Source organism: Alexandromys fortis, unplaced genomic scaffold, assembly GCF_014885135.2.
Source record: "Alexandromys fortis isolate MF-2015 unplaced genomic scaffold, M_Fortis_MF-2015_v1.1 scaffold_48, whole genome shotgun sequence".
NCBI lineage: Eukaryota > Metazoa > Chordata > Mammalia > Rodentia > Cricetidae > Alexandromys > Alexandromys fortis.
Window position 1 is genome coordinate 11,559,206 of NW_026067947.1, and position 14,491 is coordinate 11,573,696.

The following is a 14,491-nucleotide window of genomic DNA, read 5'->3' on the forward strand; positions in this document are numbered from 1 at the left end:
AGTAGACAGAAATTATTTCTTTGAGGCTCTTGCAAATCTTTTCTTCTAATTCACAATATACATGTTGTTCTTTTTAATTAAGAAAGACAGTTGTCATTCTAGTAAAACTAACTCTAGGAAAAAATATGTCCAATTTATTTTATGGCTCTCCAAACCTCTGAGAACCCCAGATATCATCCCTTTCTATCCTAAGCTGCCTTCCCACCTAAGACTTGAACTCCAGCTACCCATCAGATTGACAGCTGCTGATAGTCAGGGGCTAGTGTGGCATGCACAAAGGCAGACGCATTCCCAACAAGTCTAGGGACCAGCTCAAATGCAGCCTGCTGATCTTGCTTAATCTGATCAACACTCTAGTTGCTGTTAGAAACAATGGCTGTAATTTTTCAGGCCTTTCTAGACTCTTGACTTTCAGAACAAAGCCTCTGTTTAAACACTTAGTCTGACTTACCAGTACCTCAGGGCTGAGACTGCAAGGCTTCTTTTCTAAAATAACATCATATCACTTTTATCTTTAATGATGAAGGTGACTGAGAAGGGCACATTGGGCATCCCACATGAATGGATGCTCCCCTGTTCTGTTGCCCATTGCAGGTACTAAGATATTGCCCTTTACTGAGTCATTTGTCAATCCTTCTCCTTGAAATAACATCAGAATTATGTATGATACTAAGCATATCCATATTCACTAGTAAGTCAGCTGATGTCTCTACCAAGGTTGGGTCAGCACACATTCACATTATTTTGCCATACGTATATACAAGCATATATCACATATTAAAATCTGGCAGAGAAAAATGACTGTTTCCCCCTAAGGTGTGCCTCTCAGTCTTCCATTTTATTTCACAAAGGACGATTCTTTGAAATATTCCACTTGTTCTCCTCTATCTCCTGACACCAGAAATGCCCGCTGTATGGCAATGATTGATGGATCTCAAAGGCAAAAGAAAGCTGTCTCCTTGGAAAGCTATCTGGTATCTAAATATACAGTTTTGTTTTGGCCGTGTGTGTGTGTGTGTGTGTGTGTGTGTGTGTGTGTGTGTGTAAGTGTCATAAATAGTGCACTTTTATTCACAGCTCTCTTCATCCGTGGAAATTGCATCATCATCCCAGCCATATATTGGTATAGGATTTTATTTTGAGTCTCTGTGGAGACTCCCTCCATCTGCCAAGAGGTATGTGGTATATAATTCATCCTTTGTGATTTCAAACCAAAAGAAAGAAATACGTTAAATATTAGAATTTCTATAAAGAAAAAAAAAAACAATGCTGACTTGCCTCCATGCATATGTCTCTGAGGAAAACAGAAAGGAATTTCTGGCTTTCACAATTTGTCTTAATGCCAATATGCTGCTCACATTCAAGACTCATTAGCAGGTTTACTTGACATTTACTCGACAGCAACCTGGAGAAAGAGGATGTTTGTTTTAGGTTTTGGAAGTCTGTTTGTTTGTTTGTTTGTTTTTCAAAACAGGGTTCCTCAGTGTAGTCCTGACTGTCCTGGAACTCGCTCTGTAGACCTAGCTAGCCTCAAAATCAAAGATCTGCCTGCCCCTGCCTCCTGAGAGCTGAGGTTAACATGTGCTACCAGTGCCAGGATGAAAGAGAGTGTTTTTAACCCACTGGTGGGAGTGAAGAAAGTTTTAGCCACTGCCGCCCTTGGCAAAGCAAAATTATTTTCTACAAGTCATAAGATAGCCTAAAGAAACAGCCCTTTAACAGAAACAGCCTGTGGGTAACAGTGACTTGAATGACATTTGATCCCCCTCCATATACATATAAATCTGGGGTGTTACATAGCAATATTATTATATACCCATAAAATTGCTTTGAAGATAACATGGAGTATATAAACCTTTTCTTTGGCTTATGATACATGCAAATATTTTTATTACCATTTATATTTACCAAGAGCACAGAGGTCAAAATTTTCTCTCATTCACTGTATGACTTTTAAATAAGAGAAAAGATGCCTTCTCTGTAACTCCCCGAATTCAGGCCTCCTAGGAGGCAGCAAAGCATTATTCTACAGTCTTTTGTATGTCACTCAGTAGGAGTTCTCACAGGAACATCTTTCTGACTTGAAGAATGGTACAGTCAGCTGAATAAAGGTGATCAAGTACTCTTTATTTGTGCAGAGACCAAATCAATTACTGGCCCTGTGAGAGATTGGTTGAGTCACATAGACTGCAATGGGGCAATGTGTACACGAAGAAAAATGAAGTAAAGAGTAACGAAATAATGCCATTTGCTAGTTCCTCCTTCTACTTTGGTTTTACTCAGAGCCAAACTTCTTGAAATAATTGTTTACATCTTTCAATTCTCCTAATTTCCCAACTAGTTTACCTTAGTTGCCCTGTCCAGCCTTTATATGAGGATTTGTGTTGTCTTATTGTATCTTGTTATGTTGGGGTCAGTTGATATTCCTGGGATATCTTTTCTGGAGGGGAAACAAAGAAGTGGATATGTGGGATGGGGGGGGTGAATGGGTGAGACCTGGAAAAAGTGGAAGATGGGAAAACTGTACTTAAGTTGTGTTGTATGAGAAAAGAATTAAAAAATGAAGATCTGGTTCATTATTTTCTAGCCATAATTATTATATCATTATCTTTCGGCCATAACTACATGAAAACCTCTCATCTCTTTAAATTCATAAAACTTAGAAATAATATTTTCAGAGAGAAGTGGAAAGTGTGAGTTTTACTGAAAATGGCTTTACTTTAAGTGCGGTTTTCATATCATTATTATGGTCTATGCTCTATTAAATTTATACAAAGACTTCCACAGGCATTAACTTGTCATTCTAAACATAATTCTGAAAGTCCCAGAGCTTGTGAGAAGCATCCAGAAACATTATAGGTCATTTGATACTGGAAGACATTCATCTGGAAAGTCATAATAGGACAGTGCCAAGGAGGCCTTCAAGAAACACCCCAGAACATAAGAACTTATAGATCAGTGGTTCGCAACCTGTGGATCATGACCCCTTTGGAGTCAAGTGACCCTTTCACAGGAGTTGTATATCAGATATCCTGCATATCAGATATTTATATTATGATTAATAACTGTAACAAAATTACAATTATGAACCGACAAAAATAATTTTCTGGTTGGGGGTCACCACAACATGAGGAACTAACTGTACTAAAGGGTTGCAGAACTAGGAAAGTTGAGAACCACTGGTCTAGACTAATCCCATTACATTGTAGATTCCTCAAACCTGACATCAGTAATGTCAAAATCCAGCCTACCTCATTCCATAACACACTCCTCAGGAGCCCAGAAGGAGTAAAATGCCATGGACTGGCTCAGGGGAGCCACTCAGACCACGGGAGAAGCAGGGTCTTGGTAACAGGAAGGCACAAGTTCGGCGAATGACAGACAGACACAACACACAAGAGAGTGGTTGGAATCTGCTGAGATTTTACTGAATTAATGTTTTCATTATAAGTATTCAAACAAAGAACAAATCAGAAGGTCATGTATCATTGGTTGGCACAATATGAAAGCTTCTTTTAGTCACATCAGCGATATTTAAGAAAAGTATATTATCAGGAACAGGTGTTAGACATAAAGCATCCTTAGAAGAAAAAAAAATCTTGTCCTCGGGAATGTAAACCTCAGGCAAGTGGTTTCATCTTATGAATAGAAAGTTTCTGTCTCATTATTACTATCATGGCCTTTCCTCTTTCTAACCTTTTTTTTATCTCATCTAGTGACCAAATATGCCTAATCAGTTCTCTGCACCTGTTGAAATATACTTTTTAGTACCTTCTTATGCAGCAGACACTGTGGGGGTTGGGATAGCAAGCCTATCCATAAAGTTCAAAGTGTACTATAACAGTCTTTGTCCATCAACATTAACCCATCTATTCCCTTGCTCATCATACACCCGGTGTATGACAAAGGTTCTGCTGTAGTCTTATACATTCCCATACTGTGCTTCCCTATCCCAGAGCTGTTCCTGAAGAGAATAATCCTTGTCTTGTAGATATATAGAATATCATTATTATAAAAGAGATTGTGCAAAGTCCATATCCTGCATAGCCAGATATCAGGCTGTCTACCATTGACCTCCAGAGAGCCTAGTCCAATAGGACACATAGCTCCCTTCCGGCATAATGACATATGTCATGTCACACAGACGACACTGGAGTTGGTGTGGCAGTAAAACATATTACCTTTCTTCCTAATCATTTGCTAAGGCTTCCCTTGCTGAGGATTTCCCTTGCTTCCAAAGCTCATCTTGCCAATGTCTAAATACGTAGAAGACTTCAGCTATAGTTTTCCCAATGGTGCTTACTATGATATACATGGCATACTGCTCTATGTGGAATAATTATGGTTGTGGTTCATTTATTTCTGTGCCTATCTGCCCAAATATATCTTACATTTGCCAAGAACAAAGTCTATCCCTGTACACCATGTACAATCAATCAGCACAGATTGTGGTCATCCTTTGGTAAGTTAACATAATTTAATTAATAGCATGAAGGAAGTGAGTCGAGAAGAAGAGAAAGATGGAATGGAGGGAGGGACGTCCCTAACACAGAGAATTTAAAACGCCAAACTCAGTAGAAAAAGACAAGATCTCCTGAGTAAATTGGGAGCATGGGGACCTTGGGGGAGGGTTGGATAGGAGGGGAGAGGCAGTGAGGGGAGCAGAGAAAAAATGTAGAGCTCAATAAAAATCAGTTTTAAAAAGTGGTCTTTGGACTTCCCACAGGGCAGGGAACCCTGATTGCTCTTTGGGCTGACCAGGGAGGGGGACTTGATTGGGGGAGGGGGAGGGAAAGGGGAGGCGGCGGTGGGGAAGAGACAGAAATCTTTAATAAATAAATAAATAAATTTAAAAAAATAAATAAAAAAGGGAAAAAATAAAATAAAATGCTAAACTCACTGGATCATGTGGTACAATGGTGGTTTACAGAGGATAGAGGAGCAAAGAGGGAGAAGAACTGGGAGATGTTGACCAAAAGGTACAAAACCTCACTGGGAGAAGAGGAATGAATTTCCAGGGTCTGTTCAACAATGTTATAATTCATAGTAATGCAGTGTATGTTTTTTCTTAAAGGGAATGTCTTTGCTTAACTTCCTGAATTACACAGTTTCTGTGTGTCATTTTTTTCTGGTAGGAAGCCTGAATAGTACAGAATATAAATTTATGATTAGAATAGTAATAAGAAAATATAAGGAAAAAGTCCAGATCTGAGGAGGTTTATACTTTCAATTTGCAGGCAAATGGATGGAAATAGAAAACACCATCCTGAGTGAGGTAAGCCAGACCCAAAAAGAGGAACATGGGATGTACTCACTCATATTTGGTTTCTAGCCATAAATAAAGGACATTGAGCCTATAATTCGGGTTCTTAGAGAAGCTAAATAAGAAGGAGAACCCAAAGAATATCATATAGGCTTCCTCCTGAATATTAACCTTCATCAGGTGATGAAAGGAGACAGAGACCCACATTGGAGCACCGGACTGAAATCTCAAGGTCCAAATCAGAAGCAGGAGAGAGAGCACAAGCAAGGAACTCAGGACCGCGAGGGGTGCACCCATACACTGAGACAATGGGGATGTTCTATCGGGAACTCACCAAGGCCAGCTGGCCTGGGTCTGAAAAAGCCTGGGATAAAACCGGTCTCGCTGAACATAGTGGACAATGAGGACTACTGAGACCTCAAGAACAATGGCAATGGGTTTTTGATCCTACTGTACCTATTGGTTTCGTGGGAGCCTAGGCAGTTTCGTGGATGCTCACCTTACTAGACCTGGATGGAGGTGGGTGGTCCTTGGACTTCCCACAGGGCAGGGAACCCTGATTGCTCTTTGGGCTGACCAGGGAGGGGGACTTGATTGGGGGAGGGGGAGGGAATGGGGAGGAGGCGGTGGGGAAGAGACAGAAATCTTTAATAAATAAATAAATACTCTAAAAAAAAGAAAGAAAAATATCTTAACTGTAAAAACAAAATAGAGTCACTCAAAAATAGTAAATAGCATCCATAAGTTGGGAAAAACAGAAACTTATTTTTAGTGACGTTACTCTTTTTTATCACAAACTATTCAACACCTGAAAAATGGAGGCAATGAGGCCAAATGAAATCTTGAAATTAATTTTTTTGTCCTAATCAGAGTTCCATAAGCTGTATATCAAACTTACATCAGAAATTCAATCACGCCAGGTAGTGGAAGAATTTTTAGTTCACCTTCAGTCCACATGAACTACATTTATTAAAGTTCTAATAATAAAGCTGCATCATCAGACAAAGAAACTATATATTTCCAGAATATAATGATTTTAGGACAAAACAAAATATGGGAAAGGAAAATGACCCATTCAGAAAGGTCAATATTACCCAGCGGGCTTTGTGGACTTTCATTTGTTCTCTGTTCTGTTTTTCAACTTCATCCTTCTGCCAGCTCTTAATCAGGACCCTAGTGAGATGCACAATGGGGCTATAGGGACAGGCAGCAGACACTACTGCCTCTGGTGTCTGAGAGTAGTCACTCTCTGTCTAATAAGAAGGGATAGATTGTTCAACAGCTAGGAAGTATCACGTTTTCTCTCAGATCCCCCAAACAATTAAATAAGGAGGAAATTTTTCCTTAAGAAAACTGTGCACAGAATTAGCCCTGGGAACAGAAGCAGCAATAATGAAATAATAACTACCGCTTGCAGTGGACTGTTATTTGATTGACTCCTCAGAGCATCCAAGAGAGGCAGCTATCACTCAAGGCTCACAGAGCTAACCAGTGACAAGAAACTAACCCAAGACACAGCTGACACTGAGCTGCAGGGTTTCTGACTGTTCTGTTAACCATAATTCTATACCTGGATCTTAATTAAGTGTTTAGTGGATATTAGTGGACAAAGGGTTTCCTATGTGGTACACCCCATCTGTCTCCTCCCTACCTGTCTGGTTGCCTGGCATTCCGGCCAACCAACAAAGGAAATAACTCAAAGTGCAAATATTAACAAGTATATTTTTTAATCCTGGATTCAATAATTCTATTTTTAATTAATCAACAAAAACAAAGTATAAATACATGAGACATTAATGTGCAATATGCTATGTGACTAAAAAAAAAGAAAAGCTCACAAAAAGTGACTATCAAAAGAGGGGTTCGAGGAAGTATAGACAACTCCTGGGAATAACCCAAACACCCAACAGGAGGGAGATGAACTGCAATGTAGCAAAAGTTCAAATAGTGCTTTTAAACCACTGATCATGTGTTGTAGATGTATGTCAGTAGTAGAACACTTGCCTACTATGTAGGAGGTTATGGTTCAGTCCCTAAAACAACACAAACTAAAACACTGAAATTCACAGGAAAACAGTCAAAGTCCACATGCTTTTTTAAAATGAAATAAATTGGTGGGAGCCTAGCCAGTTTGGATGTTCACCTTCCTAGACAAGGACGGAGGGGGGAGGACCTTGGACTTTCCACAGGGCAGGGAACCCTGACAGCTCTTTGGATTGGAGAGGGAGGGGGAGAAGAGTGGGGGGAGGGGGAGAAGAGTGGGGGGAGGAGGAGGGAAATGGGAGGCTGGGAGGAGGTAGAAACTTTTTTTTCCTATTCTCAATAAAAAAATAGTTTGATAGAATACTAATTTAGTGTTTAGATAGAACATAAGAGTGTATATCACTCCTTGTGAGAACAAGAGTTAGCTCAAGAAATCTTTACCTTTCTTTAAATATACACAGATAAACACAGACACAGACACACACACAAACACACACACACACACACACACAGAGTAACATAAAATGAATTCTTAGTGTAAGCATGTCAAAAATCGTTGAAATGCATGGACTTATGCTATTGTTCACTCATTAAGATGTTTCTATCAGAAACTCTTGGTGTGTACAGTACTTTAAAGAAAAACTAGGTCACAAATTAGTACAAATATGAGGACCCAATTGCTGAAAATGAAGTACACATAGTTATATGGTAGGGAATGGACATGAAAACAGTCAGTGTTTTAAGGAAGTATTGGGATTATTGCTTCTTGGTTTATTTTTATCTACAATTTAAGACAAATGGATCTATGCTACAATTAACTCCAGCTCAAACTTGTATTCAACTCTGTCAATAAGTCCAGCAAGTAAAGCAAATCAGAATGCACTCCAAGCAAGCCAAGTGCAATTCAAGGAAGCTTGTAAACAGAGCTAGGGTGCCTGGGACAGAAAGCATGCCTTGTGAATAGAAAAACAATTACAGGACAAAGAGTTTGCTTCTCTGCAGACATAAGGAACTTCTGGGGAGGAGAATCCATGAGGTTATCTATTGTTAATCGGCATTACCAAGGATACCTCACCTTTTCTAATAAAAATGTTAGCATGTGTCCAGGATAGGTGGAACTGCTAATCAGGTGTAAAGGAGTTGTACAAAGAACTTTTAGAAGGTAGTGCTATGTTTGACATTAACATCTTTCAGCACTTCTTTTCAGTGAGAATTTTTTTCTCCTGTAACTTTGCTAAAAATTGACTGTACTTCATAAATATTACAGTTGGCCAACTTAAAGATAACTGAGACCCACAGCAAATTAAATCTCTTCATGGAGCTACTTTAGCTAGTTTTGAATATTGTAACTTTGGGTAAGAAGAAGCAAAACTCAGGATCATGGAAGGTACAAGAGGGAAAAGGAGCAGAGGGCTATACTCACAGTCAGCATAAACAAACATAGAGGAGTGCCCAGGCGAACCTCAGAGATGTTTTCTTTTTTGCTTTGTTTTGTTTTTTTGTTGTTGTTGTTGTTTTGTTTTGTTTTGTTTTGACACAGGTGTAGTGAGAAGGACACTAGTTAGTTCCTGGCTGCTTAGCTCCAAACTAATGACACAGAACCCGTATTATTTAAATCACTGCTTGGCTCCTTAGCTCTAGTTTCTTATTAGCTATATATTAATTTAACCCACTTCTATTAATCTGTCTATGGCCACGTGGCTGTAGTTTACCAGCTAAAGTTCCAGCATCTGTCTTCCATGGGGCTACATGGTGTCTCCCTGACTCCACCAACTTTCTCCCAGCATTAAGTTTAGTTTTCTTCACCTAGCTCTGTTCCCCTATACCCCTATACCAATAGGCCCAAACCTTCCTTTATTATCCAGTGATATTCACAGCATAAAAAGGAGAATCCCACATCAGACAGGGTTTCTCTGTGTAGCAGTCCTAGCTTTCTGGGAACTCACTTTGTAGAGCAGACTGGCCTCAACTCACACAGGTCCACCTGCCTCTGCCTCCCAAATGCTGGGATTAAAGGCGTGTGCAACTACCGCCTGACTGAATCTCAGGTTTTTGTAATCCCCTTCACCTCATGATCTAAGAGTGAAAGAAAATTGTTTCAGACACTAAACACTACAGATATTTACTAACAAACTTAAGTTCAAGATTATTATTGCTAGCTCACAGAATCCGGATTGAGTTTAACTGTCAATCAGTCAAACACCAATTTATTGCCTGCTTGACTAAAAAGTTAAAATTTCTAATATATGTGGCAGGATATGGAGGATTGAGATGACTCATATAGTAAAGTTGACTGAAAGTGCAGAATTTTAAAATTAAAAATGCTAAAATATGGTCATTACTAAGGGTAAATAATGAAAGTCTGTTGGGAAGATCTGCCTATCTCTCCTAAAATAACTACAATTAAAAACTCACTCTCTTTATGTGAGCTAATTAAGACCCATCATCATTGTAGAGCTAGCATCAGGAATAAAGGACATCCTAACCTTGATTTAGGGCAAGAAGTAGAAACCATTGGAATTTACTCCATTGACCCCAATGCCTCCCCCAAAGCTGTAATATTGAACAAAATCATATTTTCCTTCTCCAAATTACCTTTAGCTATTTATAATATGGTGAGTTTTTTAAATTTTTATTTATGTATATATTCCATACTTTCTTCATCCATTGAAGGGCATCTAGGTTGTTTCCAGGTTCTGGCTATTACAAACAATGCTGCTATGAACATAGTTCAGCATATACTTTTGTTGTATGATAGGGCATCTCTTGGGTATATTCCCAAGAAAGGTATTGCTGGGTAAAAAGGTAGGTTAAAACCGAATTTACTGAGAAACCAACACACTGCTTTCCAAAGTGGTTGCACAAGTTTGCATTCCCACCAGCAATGGATGAGAATACCCCTTTCTCCACAACCTCTCCAGCAAAGGCTATCATTGGAAGAATGGATGAAGAAAGTATGGAATATATACATATTAGAGTACTACTCGGCAGAAAAAAAAAAAACAAGGACTTTTTGAATTTTGCATGCAAATGGATGGATATAGAAAACACTATCCTGAGTGAGGTAAGCCAGACCCAAAAAGAGGAACATGGGATGTACTCACTCATATTTGGTTTCTAGCCATAAAGGACATTGAGCCTATAATTTGTGATCCTAGAGAAGCTAAATAAGGAGAACCCAAAGAAAAACATATAGGCATCCTCTTGAATATTAACCTTCATCAGGCAATGAAAGGAGACAGAGACAGAGAACCACATTGGAGCACTGGACAGAAATCTCAAGGTCCAAATCAGGAGCAGAAGGAGAGAGAGCATGAGCAAGGAACTCAGGACCACGAGGGGTGCACGCACACACTGAGACAATGTGGATGTTCTATCGGGAACTCACCAAGGCCGGCTGGCCTGGATCTGAAAAAGCCTGGGATAAAACTGGACTCGCTGAACATAGCAGACAATGAGGACTACTCAAGAACAATGGCAATGGGTTTTTGATCCTACTGCATGTACTGGCTTTGTGGGAGCCTAGGCAGTTTGGATGCTCACCTTACTAGACCTGTATGGAGGTGGGTGGTCCTTGCACTTCCCACAGGGCAGGGAAACTTGATTGCTCTTTAGGCTGACGAGGGAGGGGGACTTGACTGCGGGAGGGGGAGGGAAATGGGAGGCGGTGGCAGGGAAGAGACGGAAATCTTTAATTAATAAATAAATAATAAAAAATTATTTATGTTTATATGTATGTGTATCTGTGTTTATACCATATGTGAACAGGTGACTGTGGAGGCCAGAAGAGAACATCAGATCTCCTGGAGCTTGGGTTATAGGAACTGTAAGGTATCAAATGTAGCCAGAGGAATAAAACTGAACCATTACTCCAGCCCCAAAATATGGTGGTTTATAAAGTATCCTAGATAGGTGGCTCCAAACATTAAAGATAGACCCTCTATAGAAGCTAATATACCAAATTGCCAAATAAAATTTCCCAAAATCAAACACCATCTTTTGATTCTTGGAAAATGTATACACTTGACTGCTCGGGTAGAGTCTGGGACACATCCCACACTTAAACTGAGGAACCAAATGCCTAAATTCAAGATCGAATTTTCCTTTTTACGCCTTGAAGTCTTTTATCTCAGATAGACATTGACAATGAATGAGGAGAAATCACTCACACTGGAGAAGGACATTAAGTCTTTCAAGGGTGTAAGGTACCATGCCAAGCTCTCAATAGCTGAATCAAGGCTTTTATATTCTCTGTCTATCACATCCTCATGTCATCTATAGTACAGACCCCTGGAACAAAAGAAAGAAAAAAATCAGTCTATACTCCATAAGATGAAACTATCTCTAAAATCCTAAGCATAATTTCCAACAGTCAAAGAAAGTGTTTTTTAAAAACCAAGTTATCAAAGGGAATACATAAATATTCACATGGTATCAGACATTAAGGTATATTCCTCACTGTAAAAGCTACTGCCTGGCACTAGTTAATATAAATTATTATTTGCATTTTATAACACTGTGTTAGTCAGACCGTTCATCAGCTTAAGAAACACCTAAGAGAATAATTTAAAAGGAGAAAAGTTTCTTTTGGGGTTATCATTTCAGACCTTTCGATCCAAGGACCACTTGTCCCATCACTATGGGCCTATGGTAAAATTGAACATTATGACAACAAGACCAAGCTGGAAAATCAAGCACTTAACTTTGGGTGAGTGATAAAGAGAATGAGAGGGAGAAAGGGATGGAGAGACCAAAAATAAGAAAGAACAAACCAGTGAGAGTGACAAAAAGACCTCACTTCCTCTTCTGCCCAGCATCCTATCCTGTTTATTCTGCCCACCTATCTTTTAACCTATCAGGGCCAGCCAAGCAGTTTCTTTTATTGCTCAGCCAATGAAATCAACAGATTGATATGATACTCCCACATCACTTCCCCTTTTTCTGTTTAAACAAAGAAAAAAAGGAAGGCTTTAACTTAACATAGCAAAATTACATATAACAAAACAGTTATCAAATAAAAATTACAATAATCTATATCATAACTAAGGAAAACTATAACTATAGCTAACTATTCTTAACTCCATCAAACAGTCCAGAAAGATACAATATTACCTAAGCAAACAAGAAATAAGCAACATTCAAACTCTAGAAATGACAGAGACATCTCGCTGCCTGGACAGTAACCCAAAGTTCCTCTGTACCGTTGGGGCATCCATCTTCGGCCTACAGGCCCATAGTTTCCAGCAGACATTTCCACAAAGCAGGAAATTTCAAAGGCAGTCACTATCTGCTTGTCCTGAAGAATGTCTTGCAGACTCTTTCATGAATCAGGAACCCCGAAAGATCATCTCACCTTTAGGCAAGTTCAGCAGTCCTCTCTCTGCGGGTTCTCTGTGTCCAGTTCATGCAATAGTCCAGGCAAGAGCAGTTTCTTGCCCAAATGGCTATCAAACTCCATAAGGATCCTCTTCGATGCCCATCTTCCTCTTGAAGTAGATTGGTGCTGCCAGGAGCAGAGTGTCTCATTGTCATGAAAAGTCCTAAGTTATTAAAACATTTAAAATGCCATATTCTATAATCTTTGAAAAATATGAAGAATGCCTATCTAAAATATATCTATGCACATCTAGAAAATCTTAACTAACATGACTACAAACTTAATTATTATTAATGATTATTCATTAACAATCTATATACATTACAAAATTAACCTTAAATTTAAATCACTAAAGCAAATCCATATCAATGTAAATTATTCATACCTATATCATCTCCCCCTTTAAATGTAAAAGAACATTTATAAACAATATTTGGGAACATGGGCGTAGTTTTTTCTCTCCAAACTGCTTCCTGCTGAATAGGGGGCGTCGTTAATTAGGTCTTTCATCTCAGTTGGCAGTTGAGCGAAGCAATTTTCTGAAGATGTTCACAGCAACTCTTCAGGAGGGCATGGTCCATCATACCATATTGGAATAGAAGAAATGAACAGGGTCTCATCCTCTGTGAAAACAAAATAGGAAACTCCTTTTTCTAATTTGTCCTTAGATCCAAATTTCAAAGTCAAGGCATCAAAATCTCTACGATGGATTAGTTCAGCAGCATTTATAAACAAATATCTTTTAGCATCTGTTGCTCCTTCCTCAGCATTCAAACAATTCAAAGAGAGCATAATAGTATGCAGTATCAAGATTCTCTGTGTATTTTCCATCTTTGTATGCTTTATTTTAACCTCTATTAAGTTTATTTTTAACTTTTATTTTATATTCTCTGTATCTTTGTCCTGGAATAACTCTGTAGACCAGGCTCTCCTTGAACTCTCAGAGATCCGCCTGTCTCTGCCTTGCAGGCATTCGGGATTAAAGGTGTTTGCTACTACACTTTGAACTCACAGAGATCTGTTTGTCTCCGCCTTCTAGGCACTGGGATTAAAGGCTTGTACTACCACACACAACTTCTCTTTTTCTTACTTTTTTTTAAGAACTTTTAACTTTCAGCTTGCATATATTTCTAACACACTGTAAATCATTTAAACATTTTATCTTTGAATCTCTTTACTGAATATCTCTCTTTTTCTGACCACATGAGCCTTTAAATTACTGAGCAATATGAGTAGGATTAAAGCCGTGGCTTTGCCAGGTAGATCCAGTCCATTCCTTAGCTTTCCAGCCTCAAGGCGGATATACAGGCTGTAGCCATGTGTTTATAGCCACAACTCTATGGCATTTCAAGGTCCCTGCCAGCCAGCAAGCTACAACAGACAACAGTCAAGTCCTCTCCCTGTAGTCGGCCCTCCTGCCTCAGTCAGAGTTTGCCCTGGCAGGATGGCCCAGAAAGCCAGCAGCTTTTTTCCTGCTACGGCTGAAAACCGAAAAGCATGCATTCAGCTTTTCATCAACACCATTTCCTGGCAGGACCTCTTAATGAGCTGCAGGGTTTTGCAGCTGAAGCTGAGTCAGGAAGCCTCTCTTAGATGAGAGCGCTTGCCCGCCTCTAGCAAGCGGAGCAGACCCGAAAAATTTCTGCTACCAAGAAAACATGCTTCACTCTTTCCCAAGCTTTCTCAGGCTTTTTGTGGATTCAGTTGTCCACACGTCTGGGCGCCATCTGTTGAAATAGAATAGGAGCGGCGGCGCTGCGTCCCCAACACCCCGGCCGCTTGGCTAGCTCATGCCCAAAATAACAACACACAAACTGTATTCATTTAAGAACTGCTTGGCCCATGAACTCTAGCCCTTACAGGCTAAT